The sequence below is a fragment of the Mustela nivalis genome, assembly GCF_964662115.1.
Source record: "Mustela nivalis genome assembly, chromosome: 1".
NCBI lineage: Eukaryota > Metazoa > Chordata > Mammalia > Carnivora > Mustelidae > Mustela > Mustela nivalis.
In genome coordinates this window covers 65835661-65853161 of record NC_139020.1, presented here as the reverse complement: position 1 = coordinate 65853161, position 17501 = coordinate 65835661, and the positions used below count along the sequence as shown (strand labels likewise).

Below are 17501 nucleotides of genomic sequence, written 5' to 3'. Positions count from 1 at the left end.
TCAGGTCAGGCCAGAGAAATTCTCAAGACTACTTTTTTACCAAAGAGTTGTATCTTTATCCTCTTCTAACATGTTATTATTGAAACTTTCAAATGCAGAAAAGTTTAAAGAATTTTACAGTGAACATCAATGTGCCTGCCAATGAGATTCTACAATCAATACGTATCACATACCTGTCCATCTATCATTTTTAATGCATTTCAAGGTAATTTCACTTCTACCTGCAGCACAGCAAAGTTTTTCATCATATTTCTAACATACTTATATTTAAATATACTTAAAACCAAATTTTTTACAACTTACCACTGAAACCTGTACCCTTCTCCAACTGCCTTGCTTTTTGTACATTACAAATTGGGACCTGCATTATAAGGAAAGCCAAACAATACCTAAAGCCAAGTCCCTAGGCATCCTGTACATTGTCACAAGGCTGTTTTTTCAAACTTAACCATTTATACCTAAACATACTTAACCAATCCATTTCTAAAGTTAAAGTTCAAGAAGTCTTTATTGTTCTTACTTCTATATCCCTCACACTTAACTCATAACTATATTGTAGTAATTCCTTAGAAATATCTCAGATTTCTCACATCTACTGTTCTTTCACTAATCCAGGCCACCATTACTTAGCCTGAAACAGCTGCCTCAATCTGATCTTTGAACCCCTAGGTTCTCCCTCTCCAATTCCAGTTTCCTGTGCCACCACTTTTGTCCTCTCATCCCCCCGCTCTTAAGTCTGTCTAGCTGAATTTATTTTTTTCTTTAAGACTTTATTTATTCATTTGACAGAGAGAGAGAAAGAGAGAGAGAGCAAGAGAGCGCACACAGCAGGGTGAGTAGCAGGCAGAGGGAGAGGGAGAAGTAAGCTTCCTGCTGAGCAGGGAGCTCAACATGGAGCTTGATATCAGGACCCTGGAATCATGATCTGAGCCAAAGGCAGATGCTTAACCAACTGAGCCACCCAGGCACCTCTGGTGGCTGAATTTCTTAAGTCAACAACATTAAATCGAAACTTCTCATCCTAATACTCTATAATTTGGCCCAAAAACATCATAACCCAACCATGGTCCTTTACCTGTCAAGTAAATTCAAATACTTGAAAGATAATATCCTAGATATTATATTTATTTGTATAGTGCTTTCTGTTTATAAAATACTTCCATGTATACTTTTTGATCCTTATACCAAACCTATAAAGTGACATCACAACTGAGGCTCTAAGGAGGGTTTTTTTTTTTTTTTAAGATTTTATTTAATAATTTGACAGACAGAGATCACAAGTAGGCAGAGAGGCAGGCAGAGAGAGAGAGGAGGAAGCAGGCTCCCTGTGGAGCAGAGAGCCGGATGTGGGGCTCTATTCCAGGACCCTGGGATCATGACCTGAGCCGAAGGCAGAGGCTTTAACACACTGAGCCACCCAGGCACCCCTCCAAGGAGTTTTGTGACTGGTTCAAAGTCACAGAGCCAATAAAAGCAGTTATAGCAGCTATTATATATCTTGTACTTACTAAGTTATCACTAACCCTCAGAGGTTGGTATAAATACAGAGGTCCTAAGGGGATAAGTAAATTGCTTAAGATCATATAACTAATAACTGTCGGTAGGGAGGAGTCAAACCCAAACTCACACTCTTAAACATTACTTAATAGTCCATACCAGTAGCCTCACTTGGATTTCCAGTTTGGTTCCTAATGCCAGAGATATGCACCTTTCATTTCTAACCCAATCTACCTGAGGGATTAAAAAAAGATAATCTACGTACTTAGTGCCTGGACCACATTAAGCATGCAAACATTTAGCTTTAAAAAGCTCTATATGTAATTGATACATATGGATGAGACATGCTCTAAACCCCTCTTTTCCTGGTAAGGAGTAAACAGAGTAGGCATCTCTAACTCAAAGTAACACCAGATCCTATTGATACATTTCAAGTAGAGTAAGTTTCACTGCCACTTCTCACATAAATAGCCAATATTATGCAAATTCTTTGCCCATATACCCTGTCTAAAATACTCTTCATTCATCTTCCTGCTGCCAAAATGGTACCTGACATTTTATATCTATTCCAAATAAGTGAGAAAGAGAGAAAAGCAGCCCCTTACAGCAAGGAGGTGGCCCAGCACTCCTAGCTAGGCTGCAGTGTTTTCCTGTCAGACAGAATCTCACAGGTTACCAACATCAGCTGAAGTCTTCTGTGTACATGATGGAAGTGAGGCAAAACCAAGCCTGTCTGAGTCTGAGTCTGACAGAGTACAAGCAAAAGCAAGGTCTCTGTGTAATCACATAAAAAAATCCCACCTGCCATGAGTGACTGTCACTTCTTTACCAATTACAGTCCTAGTCTCACCCTGTCCTCATCCCCTAGATAAGATTTATTAAGACACCCAAATCCTAGAATTATCCCCATTCCTGACAGTACCCAATACAAAACAAACCACCACCATTTCCCTGAATTCTCTCCAAATTACCTATCAAAACCCAAATTCTCTAAGTCTGTAAAGCATGGTCTTCCCAAGAAACTCCATGGTACTCCATGTGGCTTCCTTTGCTGCAGAAAGCATCAATAAACCCAATTTTGTTTACCTATGAGTACAAAGTACCCTATGGTCTTTAACTACTGGACATCAACATAAAAACTCTAGCTTAAACAACTAGACAAGAATATTATTTACCAAAATAGAGAAAGAACAAGTTCTTTTTGCTTTGCAGAGAAAAGATGAAAAGTTGCTTTAGATATCTGAATCCATATTGCCCACTGGCCATCAAAATGGATATGTTAGAAGCCAATTCTTTTTTTTTTTTTTCAACTTATTTTCAGCATAACAGTATTCATTATTTTTTGCACCACACCCAGTGCTCCATGCAATCCGTGCCCTAATTCCCACCACCTGGTTCCCTCAACCTCCCACCCCCCCACCACTTCAAATCCCTCAGATTGTTTTTCAGAGTCCATAGTCTCTCATGATTCACCTCCCCTTCCAATTTCCCTCAACTCCCTTCTCCTCTCTAACTCCCCATGTCCTCCATGCTATTTGTTATGCTCCACAAATAAGTGAAACCATATGATAATTGGCTCTCTCTGCTTGACTTATTTCACCCAGCATAATCTCTTCCAGTCCCATCCATGTTGCTACAAAAGTTGGGTATTCATCCTTTCTGATGGAGGCATAATACTCCATAGTGTATATGGACCACTTCTTCCTTATCCATTTGTCCGTTGAAGGGCATCTTGGTTCTTTCCACAGTTTGGCGACCGTGGTCATTGCTGCTATAAACACTGGGGTACAGATGGCCCTTCTTTTCACTACATCTGTATCTTTGGGGTAAATACCCAGGAGTACATACGGAACGTCATAGGGACGTTCTATTTTTAATTTAGAAGCTAATTCTTATAACCACCCAAGAATGGGATTTACAGAAATTCTGATGGCGAATCAACAATATAGAGGTAACCAAAGCTAAAAAGTAAGTCAGAGTATCTAAAAAGGTAATAAGAGTGAATAGCACAGGCAATCAAGATATAAACCCAAATAAGAGGAAGCCTTGAGATAAAAGGTACAACCAGAAAAATAGGATGTCTCAAGGAGGAAATGGGATGATGTTAATTTCTGAGGTCAACAAGAACTGAAAACCAGCTTTTACATTTAGTAACAAAGGATAATTAGAAAACTTGGCTGGAGAGGTTTTAGTTGGTATGCTCTCTTATTCTCTAACTATTCCAGGCTGCCTCAGCCTCTTCTCTTCAACAAAAACATAAAGAATATAATCCACACAAAAGTGAAAAAAATAAATCATATGAAGTCTAAATCAGAGTCCAAATACCTGCTGAATTAAAAAAAAAAAAAAAAAAAAAAAAGCCCACACTGATGTGGGATTAGGTTCACTATTGAAAGATGGATGGGCACTTTCAGAGACCATGAATGAAAACTAAAGAATAATGCAGAAAAGTTATCTAATTCAGTAGTTTTCAAAATTATTTTTAAAGGAAAAAAATCCCCTTCCTCAAATGAAATACCTAACAGATAAACATAAAAAGCAAAAAGCAAATGTTCTCTTGAGGCACACAGAAAGACAGCTAAGACAAACGGTAACACTATAATCCTCTGAACATAATGTCTTCAAAGCATTACAGCCCAGCCTCCTCAATGTCTTGCACCACACAGAGACTTTGCTGTAGAGCCTTTGTACTGACTATTCACTCTGCTCAGAATGTTTTCCCTTCAGACAGTCAAATGGCTAGTTTCCTTACTTCAGTTCCTCACTCAAAGGTCACCTCAGTTAGGCTTCCTTAGCCAACAATATCTAAAATTTTAGCATTGTTGTCTTCCCTTTATCCCCCTTAACATTTGTCACCATCCAACATATTATTTCATTTATCAATTTTTCAGGTTATCTATCATTAAAATTGTCATGTTACAACCAAATTAAAAAAAAATCTTCTCAAATATCCCATTTCTCTTTTGAAGACAGCATACATTCCAAACTTCAGCTAAGTAAACAAATCAACATGCTTGTCAGTGTAGTTCCTCCATATAAAATAGCAATGCTTTTATTTTGGAAAAAGAGAGAGAAAAAAGGAGATTACAGTTAACATCATCATTTGACAGAAGGAAATCTCAGAATAACAGTCCTTTAACTTGACTTGATCTGATTTTACGAATAATAAAAGAAGGGGAAGAGAGAAGATAGTATATAGTCATAAGAATTCTAACCTAATCCCAGTAAGCTTCCAGAGACCCAGGCTTACTTTAGATTTAAAATTTAACAAGTTATTTACAGCAAGGCCTATTTTGCCGTTCTGCGAAGAGTAGCTTTTATACTACTGTCAAGAACTATGGAAGATCTGAGATTTTTATCCTACTTGTAAGTTAACAAATTATCCTTGCAGTTTCATGGATGCTAGAGAAAGACATAAGACTCCTAGGTCAAAAATAAAGAACTTTATTACTCATGGCAATAGCTGTAGCCAGTGTCAGCTTTTGTGCCAGTTCTCTGAGCCCCAGTTCCCACTGAGAGATGCAAAGAAGGCTGGGTGACAACTGTACATGCAGTGGGTTACGTTACAGGGGACCCTGAAGTTAAGGAACACAACTTTCTTATAAAGAGCATAAACATGCCTATCTTTGCTCTAGAAGGTAATGTTGTCTTTACGATACTGGACACTAAGAAAACGTGCTCTGGAGGGAAACTCTATTTTTATTATACTCAACAATAAGCAAACTTGCCCTTTGCTCTAGAGAGAATATATCTTCTGAGGCTCCTCGTTAAATAAACATCCATGAAAAAGAATAGTACAGAAAAAAGGCAGTCACTACCTCTGCTTGCAAGACTTTCATAACATGTGACAAATCATGAAGTACTGTCTCCCAACAATCATCACGTCTGGGTAACATTATAAAAGGAAAAGACAGCTTGACATCTTAAGTTCTATGTTTATCACAAAAACACAAATTGTAAATAAGAACCATCCTGTCAAAAGAAAGGTCTAATATCCAATAAGAAAAATAAGAAATTCTACATCTTACAGAAAAAGACTTAAGATGACCTTAATAAACCAGAGCATTTTTTTTTTTTTTTTTTAGTTTCAGTGAACATTAAAAACTGAAAATCAGTTTGGGGTGCCTGGGTGGCTCAGTTAGGCATCTGACTCTTGATTTTGGCTCAGGTTATGATCTCAGGGTTGTGAGATCAAGCCCAGTATTAGGCTCTGTGCTGGGTGCGGCGCCTGCTTAGGATTCTCCCTTCCTCTCTGGAAAAAAAAAAGGTTTAAAAAATGCAAATAACCTTTCTCAAAATAAGAGGTGGCAGTGGAGGGGGGGGGCTTAGCACACACTATGTATTAAGTTCCCTTCTACTGAGTAGGTGGTGGTAGAACACACAAAGACACAAAATATATCAGCAAGAAGCTTAAAGCTTAGTAGAGATGAAAGGTATCTAGAGACTAATGTGAGATCAGTCCAAAAATAAAGTATGTTAAGTGTTCGGGAGTTCAAAGAAGGAATAAGACTTCTAGCTGAAAGCAACTGTTGTAGAGCTCAAGGAAAGGGAGAGGAGAATAGGACATTCTAGACCATCACAAGAAAAGTAGTTGAAAATAATGCTTAACTGCAGTTTTGGTGTAGTAGGAATAGAGTTATCAAAAAGAATCATAGTTAACAGGATAAACTAGGGTGGTCACGGTGAGGCTTCAATGCCAAGCCTCATTTTGATTTTGATTTTTGAGTAAAAGAAAAGTGATTGAAGGATTCTAGGAAAGAACATGAGGCCATCAAAACTACCATTTGTAAATATTGATCTACCTTAGTGGATTGAGATAATCTTCCAACAAGCCAGTTCTTCACTGAGTGTAAACATAAAAATTACTAGTGGAACTTTTAAATAATACGCAGGCTCCCTTCCAGAGATGCTAATTCAATAGGTCTAGAGTGGGGCTCAGGAATGTAAATTTTAAAAATTCTGCAAGGAATTTTAACAAATACTTCTGGTGGAGAGCTGCTGTTAAATAATCAATATGATAAATATCCCAACTTTTCTTGTAACTAGACCACTCTGTACTATGTAGTGTGCACTGATTATACTACGTAAGTATGAGAGAAGAAACAAGCTGAAACTCAGAGGTCTGTAACATCTTTCCTTTCAAGATTAAGAAGGCAAAAACCGGAAACAGTGACCAAGCCACCCGGAGGGGAATGTGCAAATTAGATGTAAGAATGTGGCAGCAGGGAGAAAATGAGTCTACAGAGACTCAGACAAAAAAGGACAAATGATGGGATTAGGAGAAAAAAAGAGTCAAAAAATAACACATCTGTTTGATTATCTACACTCAGAAACCACAAAAGAACTAAGAAAGCTATTCACAAATATTCCCATGTGTTCTTCACAGCCAAGTCTGTACCAACTGTATTATCCAAATCTAACATATGAGGGAATAAAACTCAGAGTTTTAAGTTTACCAGGTCATAACTTAAAAACAAAAATCAATAAGCTTGGATGCAAATATGAATCTTTCTAACTCAAAAACTAAATGCACTTCACTACCCTGAGTTACACATTCTTTTCCCAACCTATCGTCCCTGCCAGCTACAATTTAGCAAACTTCCCCCATGTATATACATAGGTTCTAATTTCTTAAAATATAAAACAGGAGAGAGGATTTGTAACAAGCATTACATGCCTATTACATGCCCAGCATTTATTCAGCTGAGTCTTTATGCATCAGGTTCACCAGAAGATCAAAATACACCCAGTTGTAGATAACTAATAGGTATTAAAAGTAGGGAGAAAAAATATCTTTTACAAAGAGATATTTCAAACTATATTTTAGGGTTTTCCTTTCAATAGTATATGAATGCCCCAACTCTATGACTTGGGACTCTTCTAATGAAGGTAAGTTATCACTCAAAAATGAGAAAAGAAATGGAGACCTAATTGTTAGCATGAGAGTGGGGAGGAAGAAAGAAGTGGTTTATATGATTTTAACTTTCTCCCAAAATTTAAAAAAATGCAAAAACAAAAATGAAACTGAGGGCAGGGGTATGGAATGGGGAGGGGAGAGAAGGGCTAGGAACAAAAGAATAAAAAAACAGAAAAATTCAACAAAATTCAAACGTTTTTCTTTTGCTTAACACAGAAGGAGAAAATTTATTATGCTGGCCAAAGTATTCCACTTCACTCTTTCTAACATGCTATTCATTTTAGCAAACATCACACTTATTTTAATTATCTGCATATTCAGTCAAGGAAAAATAAATATAAATAAAACCAAAGTGAAAAAATGTTTATCTTCCTTACTTTGAAAAAAGGAAAATGTTTTGGAAGTTTATCAAAATTGAGGAAAAGGGCAGAAGATAGGAGTCAACTCCCTAAACAATTAGACATTATTTAAAATTATATTTTTTCCCTTTCTACTCCAGTACATGCAATGAATAGGTCATCAGCTAATGCCCAGAAATTCACTGTCAAAGATGTGCAAAGAGTATTAATTGCAACTGGATTACTCAGCCATTTTCCTACCAAAAAAAAAAAAAAAAATCAAAATAGGCCCAATTGCTTTGATATGGCACAAGTGCTGTAGTAATGAAGCTAGAGCCATGTTGCAGCCCAAATCCTCAAGGCTAGCCCAGGAAACAGCGAAAGGCAAATGTCTGCTACCACAAAACCCTCACCCTAGTGTAAGGGCCTATTTAGCCAGAGTGATTTCACCTCGGTTGAACAGCCATTTTGTTGTTTATGCAGTAAAACTTAAACTGACCCTGCCCACGCCAACTCCCCCCACCCCCCGACCCCCGCCAAAGGAACTTACTTAGAAACAAGTCTGGGAAACCAGTAAAATATGGCCGACCAGCCCCTGATAAAAGAGCCCATATACCAGGACATGTCAGGTCAGGGAGAGATAACAGAGCCCGGATGCAAGGACCAGTCAGTCAGGCCAGGTAGAGACATCCAATCAGTAAAGCACCATACTATCTCCCTGACTAACAAAAGATGTGGGTCTGGCCTTTTGGGCGCCAATTCTGACCAAGGTGATAGGCTAGTTCAAATAGCTACTATGGGGTGAACTGTAATTCAATTGGCCACCCATGTGTGACCTAGTATGACTGTGCAGCTTTCTCTTTATGTTGCAATCGCATTGGCCACCTGTTTATGGCCAGGCTCAACCACATGGCCTTTGCTCTATAAAAGTTAGTCTGTGAGGCTAGGAGGGGTTCCCTCTCTGAAAGAGGCGGCCCCAGCTAGTCGGTTTGGTTCTGAATGCTTGGCACGAAATAAAGCCCTGCTTTACCTTCGCTTTGTATTGGTCTCGTCCTTTTGTCCACGGACTCTTCACTAGCACAGTGCAACTGATGTCCTAAAATTTCCCACCTTCTACGTCTAACCCATCATCTTCTGAGATGTTTTTGTAGAGCTTACTTTCTAGTGGGAATTAGTCAAGACAAAAAAATAACACCAGGTGTTGATAAGTACAATAAAGAAAAAGAGGATAAAGGAGAAGAAGCACAATGGAAAGGGGTATGCTCTATGGTGCAAGAAACTTGGGGAAGGCCCCTCTGATAAAGCAAGTGAGAAGAGACTTGATGGAGTCAGATATTTGGCAAGAAGACAAGGCATGTAAAAAGTCAACTAAGTGAAGATATGCTTGGTGCGGGCAAGGCAAAAGTAAGATGGCCAATACAATGGTTGTGGAGAGAACACGAGAGAGAGAGAGAGAGAGAGAGAGAGAGACTCTCTTCAAAACTGGGGGCAGATAAAAGACCTTATAGGTTCTATTAAAGACTTTGACTTTTTTGAATGATGGGAGAGGCCTCTGGAGGGTTTTGAACAGAAGAGTGAAAGAGTCTAATGTGCTTTTTAAGAAGGGTCACTGGCTACTGTGACAAACAGTCCATATGGGCAGCAAAAGTGAAAGCATGGAGGCTAGTTAAGAGAACAGTGCAAAATCTAAGCAAGAGATAATGGCTAAAATAACTTACCTGGACAATCCTGTGAAAAAACTGAACAAACTCCCCTCACTCAAAAACTTCAGGAAAAACAAAAGACAATTGATAGTTCCATGTTAAAACCAAGTAACTAGGACTAGAACTCTGAGGATTTTAATGTGATAAAGAGGAAACTAAAATTTCAAGACATTTCACTAACATATGGGATTAATTTTACCATACTATATAAATCCAACCACCACATATACCTTAGGAAGCATATTTGGACATTGTTTCCCTTCTCACTGAATATTTCATGCATTACATATACATGGGGAAAGGGAGTGAACTGGAATCTTGGGAAAATAAAACTGACAAAAAATTGTAAATATTATTCTCCATTATGCCACAAAGTGTTCCTGAAGATGGCCTAATTAAATAGAGCATAATTCCTACATAAATACTACTACAACCAAGAGTTTCAATTCCTAACCAAGGCTTTCAAATTAACCCCAAATGACTAACATCATCTTCTAAAAGCAGTGATAAAACCCTAGCCTAAAATATCTACTATTTCCCAAAACAAAGGGTGTTCTGAAATTAGAGTTGAGAGAAACCATATATGGTATAGAACAAACTGAATTTATCATTTTACACATGCTAAAAAAAGACCTAGAATGATTACAGGATTCACCAAAGGTGATAATTACTAACATAACCCAAGACTAAAAGTTAAGACTCTGGAATCCTAATACACCGTCCCTTTACTGTCACAGCTATTGCTTAAAGAAACAAAACAAAACAAAACTTCTGAAAATGACATGTGCACTGAATACAATGATTATGCAAAAGGACTCAATTGTAGTTAAGTACCCTAAAAATCCCTGACAATACTATCAGAATTAATCAAAATTTAATATTTAAAGCTGATATAGCAACAACATACTTGATGACAAATCATTTGCTTTCTTAGACTTCAAAAGGGCTTGGGTGCAGTGAGGTGGGGTTGGAGAGATAAGATAGAAGAACTGGAAGAATAACCACAAAACAATAGTTGTTAATACAATGAAAAGCGGTGAGAACCGGAACTAGGTTGAGTGGGAGAGCACAGAGTGGAAAAACTAGGTTTGCCATTTGAGTCCTTAATACATCTACCTTAATACATTAGTTATGTATTTTTAGCAGAAAGAAAACAAATGTTAATTTGAATCCTCCAAAATCACTCAACTCTCTCTTAACTAATATTCAGAAGTCACATAGTCATTCTTAGTCTATTCTTTGAAAGCATCATCATGTTCTTGTAATAACTTTTATAACTTAAAATATTCAGGGGCTTATATATTAAAATGCTAGTCTCAAAAGTCTCTTTTTATTCTAATTTCCAAACTATTTCATAAAGCAAATTTCTTCAGTTTAATTGGCAAGGGGAAACATACAGGAAAAGGAATTGTTATTATAAAATATCAACAGATATGACAAGAACATAGTAATATATTTCCTATAATTATTTCACTGTAATAAAGTTATTTGAAAAACTATCTTTTAACAATTCACTGTAGAACACATAAGACTGTAAAATATTCACCTGTTTGCATGCAAAAAAAAAAAAAAAAAAAGCAGCCTTTTATGAATTTCAACTCAGAAGAGCTCAAATGTATTTGTGAATGACACACTCTAAAACTCAACTCAAATAAAATTGGCTTCTGTCCTCCCTTAAATGGACACATCTGTATTTGGAATAATCATACAACATTCCCAGATTCTGGATCTCACTATAAAGGGGAAGAAATGTACTATGCCTGGGAAGCAAAACAACAAACTGAAATATAGTACTTATGTAAAAATTAAAAACTGCAATAAGTTCTCTAAATTAAGCCAAAATTGAACCTATTTCAACATGCACTGAGCAGGCAAAAAAAAAAACAAACAAAAAAAAAACCCTGTGGCTTTGATATAACTATTTGAAAGACAATAATCAAAACAATACTGTATGTCAGCATCAAACTAAAAAGCAACCTTTCACAAATTAGCTTCTATGTAATCAGCATCAAAATACAGAAAGGATTAAACACACAAAAAAATTTATTTAAAAAAAAAAGTCCTCAGGGCGCCTGGGTGGCTCAGTGGGTTAAGCCGCTGCCTTCGGCTCAGGTCATGATCTCAGGGTCCTGGGATCGAGTCCCGCATCGGGCTCTCTGCTCGGCAGGGAGCCTGCTTCCTTCTCTCTCTCTCTGCCTGCCTCTCCATCTACTTGTGATTTCTCTCTGTCAAATAAATAAATAAAAAATCTAAAAAAAAAAAATAAAAAAAATAAAATAAAATAAAAATAAAGTCCTCAAATCCTCAAGATTAAAGCAACAATATTTTTTAAAACATCAGACCTAAAGATTTTAGACAGGTAAAAGAGGGAAGGCACTTGTCCCTTAAAATCTTTCCCTAACTTCTTTTTATTTTCTAATTTATTCTAATAAGCACCCCCCACCCCAAAAAAACATATCCACACCTCTGAGCTTTCTAGTATGATGTTGTAATGAATCCATCCTGGGCAAGATTCCAAATTAGCAAAATGAGCAAAATAATCCTAGAAAGATTTTTGTGTGTGTGGTTGTGTTGTTAGCATTTCAGGAACTGAAAATACTGCTTATGAGACATCTCCTATTCTAAGTAGAAAGAGATGAAGACATGAAAAAGGAGTGTGATATATGAATGTAAATATCATTAACAAGTCTTTAAGAGTCTCACAAATACAGGACCCTAACAGTTTAAAAATATTAGTTTAAGGAAATTGAGGAATTTTCATGATATGGGGATTAAGAAACTGACCTTATAAACCAAAAAGTTTCACCTGCACAAGGCAAGAAAGGACTCCTGTGATTTAACCCCAAATTTATATATGATATCCCAAGTAGATATGGAGTTCACACGAAATTTCCAAGTAACTCAGAACTAAGCAGTGGAAGAGTTACAATATTGTGGCTCTTTTTAAGAGTCATTTACGCAGGCACCTGGGTGGCTCAGTCGATTTGGCATCTGCCTTCAGCTTGGGTCATGATCCCAGAGTTCTGGGATCAAGCCCTACATCCGATTGCCGGTTAAGTGGGGAGCCTGCTTCTCCCTCTCCCCCCACTCATGCTCACACTCACTCGCTCTCTCTCAAATATATAAATAATTAAATCTAAAAAAAAAAAGAAGAGTTATTTATGAGACACTTATTTTCTTTTGCAGTAAGTTATTAAAGATTTCTTTTATACTAATCCTAAAATCTGTCTCTAAGTCTTTTCCATGGATCCAAACAAAACAAGCTGAATATTCTTTCTTAACATTCAATCGTAAACATCCTAGCAATCTATATAGCCCTACCTTCATTACTTTGTAGGATCCTCCAAACCCCAGAGCAAATCACAGGTATGTGTAAGTGTACCCACCCAGACATCAGTTGATGAGTTAAACTAGATAAAATAATCTCTAAATTCCTAAGATCTTATTAAATACTTAGTTAAAAGACATTTTTTTAATTACTATTTAACTAATTTAAAAGTTTATTTAAAATGGGATTCTCAGGGACGCCTGGGTGACTTTAGTTAAGCATCTGCCTTCAGTTCAGGTCATGATCCCAGGGTCCTGGGATCAAGTCCCACATTAGACTCCCTGTTCTGTGGGGATTCTGCTTCTTCCTCACCTTCTGCCTGATGCTCCCCCTGCTTATGAGCTCTCTATTAAATAAATAAAATCTTAAAATAATAATAATAATAAAATAAAATAAAATGGGATTCTTGTGTCTCTAGGTAAATTCAGTAATGGGGCTCCCAAACTATTTCAAAATCAAACACCTAATAATTTATCTCCCCCACAGCCCTGGATGAAACTAAGTATCATATATGCCTTTAAAGAAATATAAAACTATATTCTTTCATCCACTATTCCCACTGCTGAGAATTCTTAAGGAGAAACTTAAGCAGGAATAAAATGCTATATACACAGAAGTGTTCAAAGCATCATTATCTATACCAACAAAAAATAGATAAAATCAAAGTGCCCAAAAAGGGTAGAAAGGAAAACTAAGGGGGGGGAAAATACACACACACCTATTAAAACATATTTTGAACACTAGATAAAAGCAGGAGAGTTTGGTACATTAAGGAATCAAGAGATCACAAAATATCTTTGGCTATGATTTTAATTACAGGTAATATGCAAAAGGATAATGGTTCTGTGGGTAATTTTTTTCTCTTTTCAAAATTTTCTCTGGCATTATGGCTGCATAATTTTTAAATGAAACATGAAAAACATAAAGCTATTTCTATATCATCTAACCTTGACATCTAAAAAAGAATATGAACTTCCCCTTTTGGGGAAGCATGTTGCTGAATTTAACTTATAAGTGCCATTAACTAAATCACCCACAGTTAAGACTACCAAAGTAGAAGAAATACTAAGTCTACCTACATGGTCACAAAGCTTGTTAAATCTAGAACATGCACTTATGAACCACAAGATGCTATTTTGCTGATCTGAGACATTTCATGTCATGTGGTCTTTGTTTTGTTTACATAAAACTCCCATATTTCATTAAAACAGTTTTTGCAGACCACCAAACATGTGGCGATTTTACCCCCTGCAATTCCCTGTGACACCAGCTGGGTGTCCTAATGTCCGACTTAGTTATGACTACTTGGAGATAGCATTAGACTCCACAAGTTGAGGGCTTGGTCCCACAAGACTGCCCCACCCCGCCCCCACAACCAGTCACAAGCCCAGGTTATCATGGGTGCTTCTGACCAACAAACTATAGATGGGAGGTTCCAAAGACCTTCTCCTTGGATTCAGCTGATTTGCTAGAGCAGCTCACAGAACTCAGGAATATATTTACTTACATTTACCAGTTTGATAAAGGATACAGAAGAATATCCAAATGGAAGAGATGTGTAGGGCCAACTATTTAGGAAGGGGTGCAGAGCTTCCATGTCCTCTCCAAGTGTACGGCCTCCCCTGAACCTCCACATGTTCCCCAACCTGGAAGCTCCCTGAATCCCATACTATTGGGATTTTTATGGAAGCTTTCTCAAATAGGCATGATCACTCAACTCCACTTTCAGCCCTTCTCCCTTCTCAAGAGAATAGAAGGTGGGCTGAAAATTCTAAGCTTGGTCTTGGCGTAGTCTTTCAGGTGACCAGCCTTCATCTAGGAGCCATCCAAGAACCCACCCAGAGTGACCTCATTAAAACAGAAGACACTCTTCTCACAAGGGTTTCAGAAGCCAGGGTCAAGGACCAAATATTAGAATAAAAGAGGTTATGAGTGCTCTTATCACTTAGGAAACTATAAGAGTTTTAGGGGCTCTGTGCAAGGAACTGGGGTGGAGACCAATATGTTTTTCTATTATCTCACACATACCAAACATAAAATATTTGGAGAGAGTTCAACCCAAGAACAGCAATGGCAAAATCTAAATGGAAAGTATGGAAAAAATCCACAATCTTTAGAGAAAAAAAAGAGATGGGGTAGGAAAAAGCTACAAACTGAAGTAGAAAAATCACTGGCTTCTGTCAATTAATGCTGTTAAAACAATTCTTGCTGAACTCAGAATTTCCTTTGCCCAGAATTTCTGGACACTCATCAGTACCCTTTGTCCAGTGGCAGAAAGCTGCCATACGCTTGAGTTAAAAACTTTTTATCAGGTTAACAGCAAAGTCTAGAAAGCTTTAAATCTAATTCCTGAATGCCCACTAATTACTAAGATAATCCACAGTTCAACCCAGTAATTGTTGGAAATGGAAATGGAGATAGATGCCCATCAAATGCCCCCATCATTTCGTCAGAAATATCAATTTCCGATAACAACCAGAAAGTAGAATAGCTTTGTACAAGACTGGGCTTAGAATGAAAACTATAATTCTGTCGATTTAAAGACAGCATAAAGATTACAGCAGAAAAAGTTCCCTCTTTCTCCTCTGATACACATACCAAATGCGTTTTTCCCATCTTCTTTAAAATAGCAGGGGAGGGCACAGTAAGGGAACAGAGAGAAAAAGACCAAGATTTCTAAAGGGAATGTATAACCGAGGGATGGTGTCAAGGCATTAATAATGAAAACACAAAAACACCAGAAAGGACACACAGACTGGGGCCTGATATCACTGAATCAGTACATTCTCTCCTTAAGGGCAAAGTCCAAATGAAAAGCCAAATTATAATCAAAAGGCAGGTATATTCTCAGAACAAAGTTTCCCAATGACTAAGAATATTCAATCATGATACCATAGGCTTCACTGTATGGACAGAAATTACAATTAAGTTGACTTTTAGTGTTGGCTGATCAGTGATTCAAAAACCTTGATTCAAATAATCTTGACTATATTTCAGCATTAGGCCACTTCCTATACAGGCCAACTGTTGATGACAACTAGTTTCATTCAGACAATAATCCTATGTAAAACACAAAGAGCTTCATGGATCCATCTCCTAAATACTGATTTATTAGTGGAAATATTTCCCTTTACAAAGTCTCATGAAATTAAGTAAGAATCAAATGAATAGATGCAGTAGAAGCACATTACTTTAGGTTACGCTCTCTGAGGGACTGACTGAATTACACTTTCCACTGTAGTCAAGAGTGAAGACAACCACTGTAATACTAACATCCCAGAGAATCAGAAAACCAAAACCCAGAGTTCCTTTAAGAAATCTGTTAGGGCGCCTGGGTGGCTCAGTGGGTTAAGCCGCTGCCTTCGGCTCAGGTCATGATCTCAGGGTCCTGGGATCAAGTCCCGCATCGGGCTCTCTGCTCAGCAGGGAGCCTGCTTCCCTCTCTCTCTCTCTCTCTCTGCCCGCCTCTCAGTGTACTTGTAATTTCTCTCTGTCAAATAAATAAATAAAATCTTTAAGAAATCTGTTAGAGTGGAGGCACCTGGGTGGCTCAGTGGGTTAAAGAAATCTGTTAGAGTGAATGGCAAAATGATGATACTTTTCTAGTCTATTCTCCAGATATATTCTACAACATTCCACTATACCAAACTCAAGCAATTCTTCTACTCAGGATGGTTAAAATTTTCTTACAACCAAGATCTCTTCCTAGTTAAGCCCTTTTAAGGTGAACAGTGAGGTTCTGACAAATTAAATATTTAATACAGACATGAATTCTTTAAATAACCTTTCATCTAAAATGACTCTTCAAAATAAATAAGAATCATAGGCTTTTCTAGCTCTTTAGGTCAGTAACTTTAATTGGTATTGGGATTATTTCCCATTAAAAATAATTGTAAAAGTCTTTAAAATATACAATACACAACATACACAAAATTAGAAAATTCTACATACATAAATCATTAACTTTTTTTGCAATAAAACATTTCGTGTGTGAAAGTTTAAATTACATTTTTCAGATAGTTTTTTAAAAGGCAGATCTATGAACTACAAAGTTCACTCGAATCCTGCCATAACAAGGGGCCCAATCTAACTTTATAATATTGGCTCTCTCTAAAGATTTTTGCCTCTAGAAAATATTACAAAAATGATACACTGAGTCATTAGCAAAATTGTAGTCTCTTTTACAGTTTACAAATAACAAAACAACAGCCTAGCACTTTAAAGTTTCTATTAATACTAGACATACTGCACTTTTAGAAAATGCATGTTTTACAATCCTGTGTTGATAAGAAAAAAAATCCTTAAAACTGAATCACTGAATTAAATGAAGCAATTATAGATGATGTTGACAATTATTTTCCACTAATGAATGGCTAAGAGACTAAATATCTACTTGTTAACTTGGAAAAGTTGTCCATCTTATTTCATGTGGCTAACTCCTATCTTTTAGCTCTCAGTCTTACTTAACTTCTTCCAGAGGCCTTCTCCAAAGGCAGATTAGATGCCCTAGTTACAGATTACCAATAACGCTTTGTACTTCCACTAACAAAAGCGTTTACATACACTGTATTGTACCTTTCTGGCAGTGACTGGCACAAGCAGGCACTCAAATAACTGTTGAACAAAGAAGTTAAAAGTAAACATGTCAGAATGACTTCAAAGTGGTAGAGAAGTCATCCCTTCAGATCAGGCTGTGGCTGCAAATAAGGGGTGGGAAT

General features: G+C 37.1%; 1 protein-coding gene across 8 annotated transcripts in view; it reads right to left on the bottom strand.

Moving 5' to 3' along the window:
• Positions 1-17501, bottom strand: part of GTF2E1 (general transcription factor IIE subunit 1) — a 45523-nt gene that overhangs the window by 22348 nt on the left and 5674 nt on the right. The window lies entirely within an intron of this gene.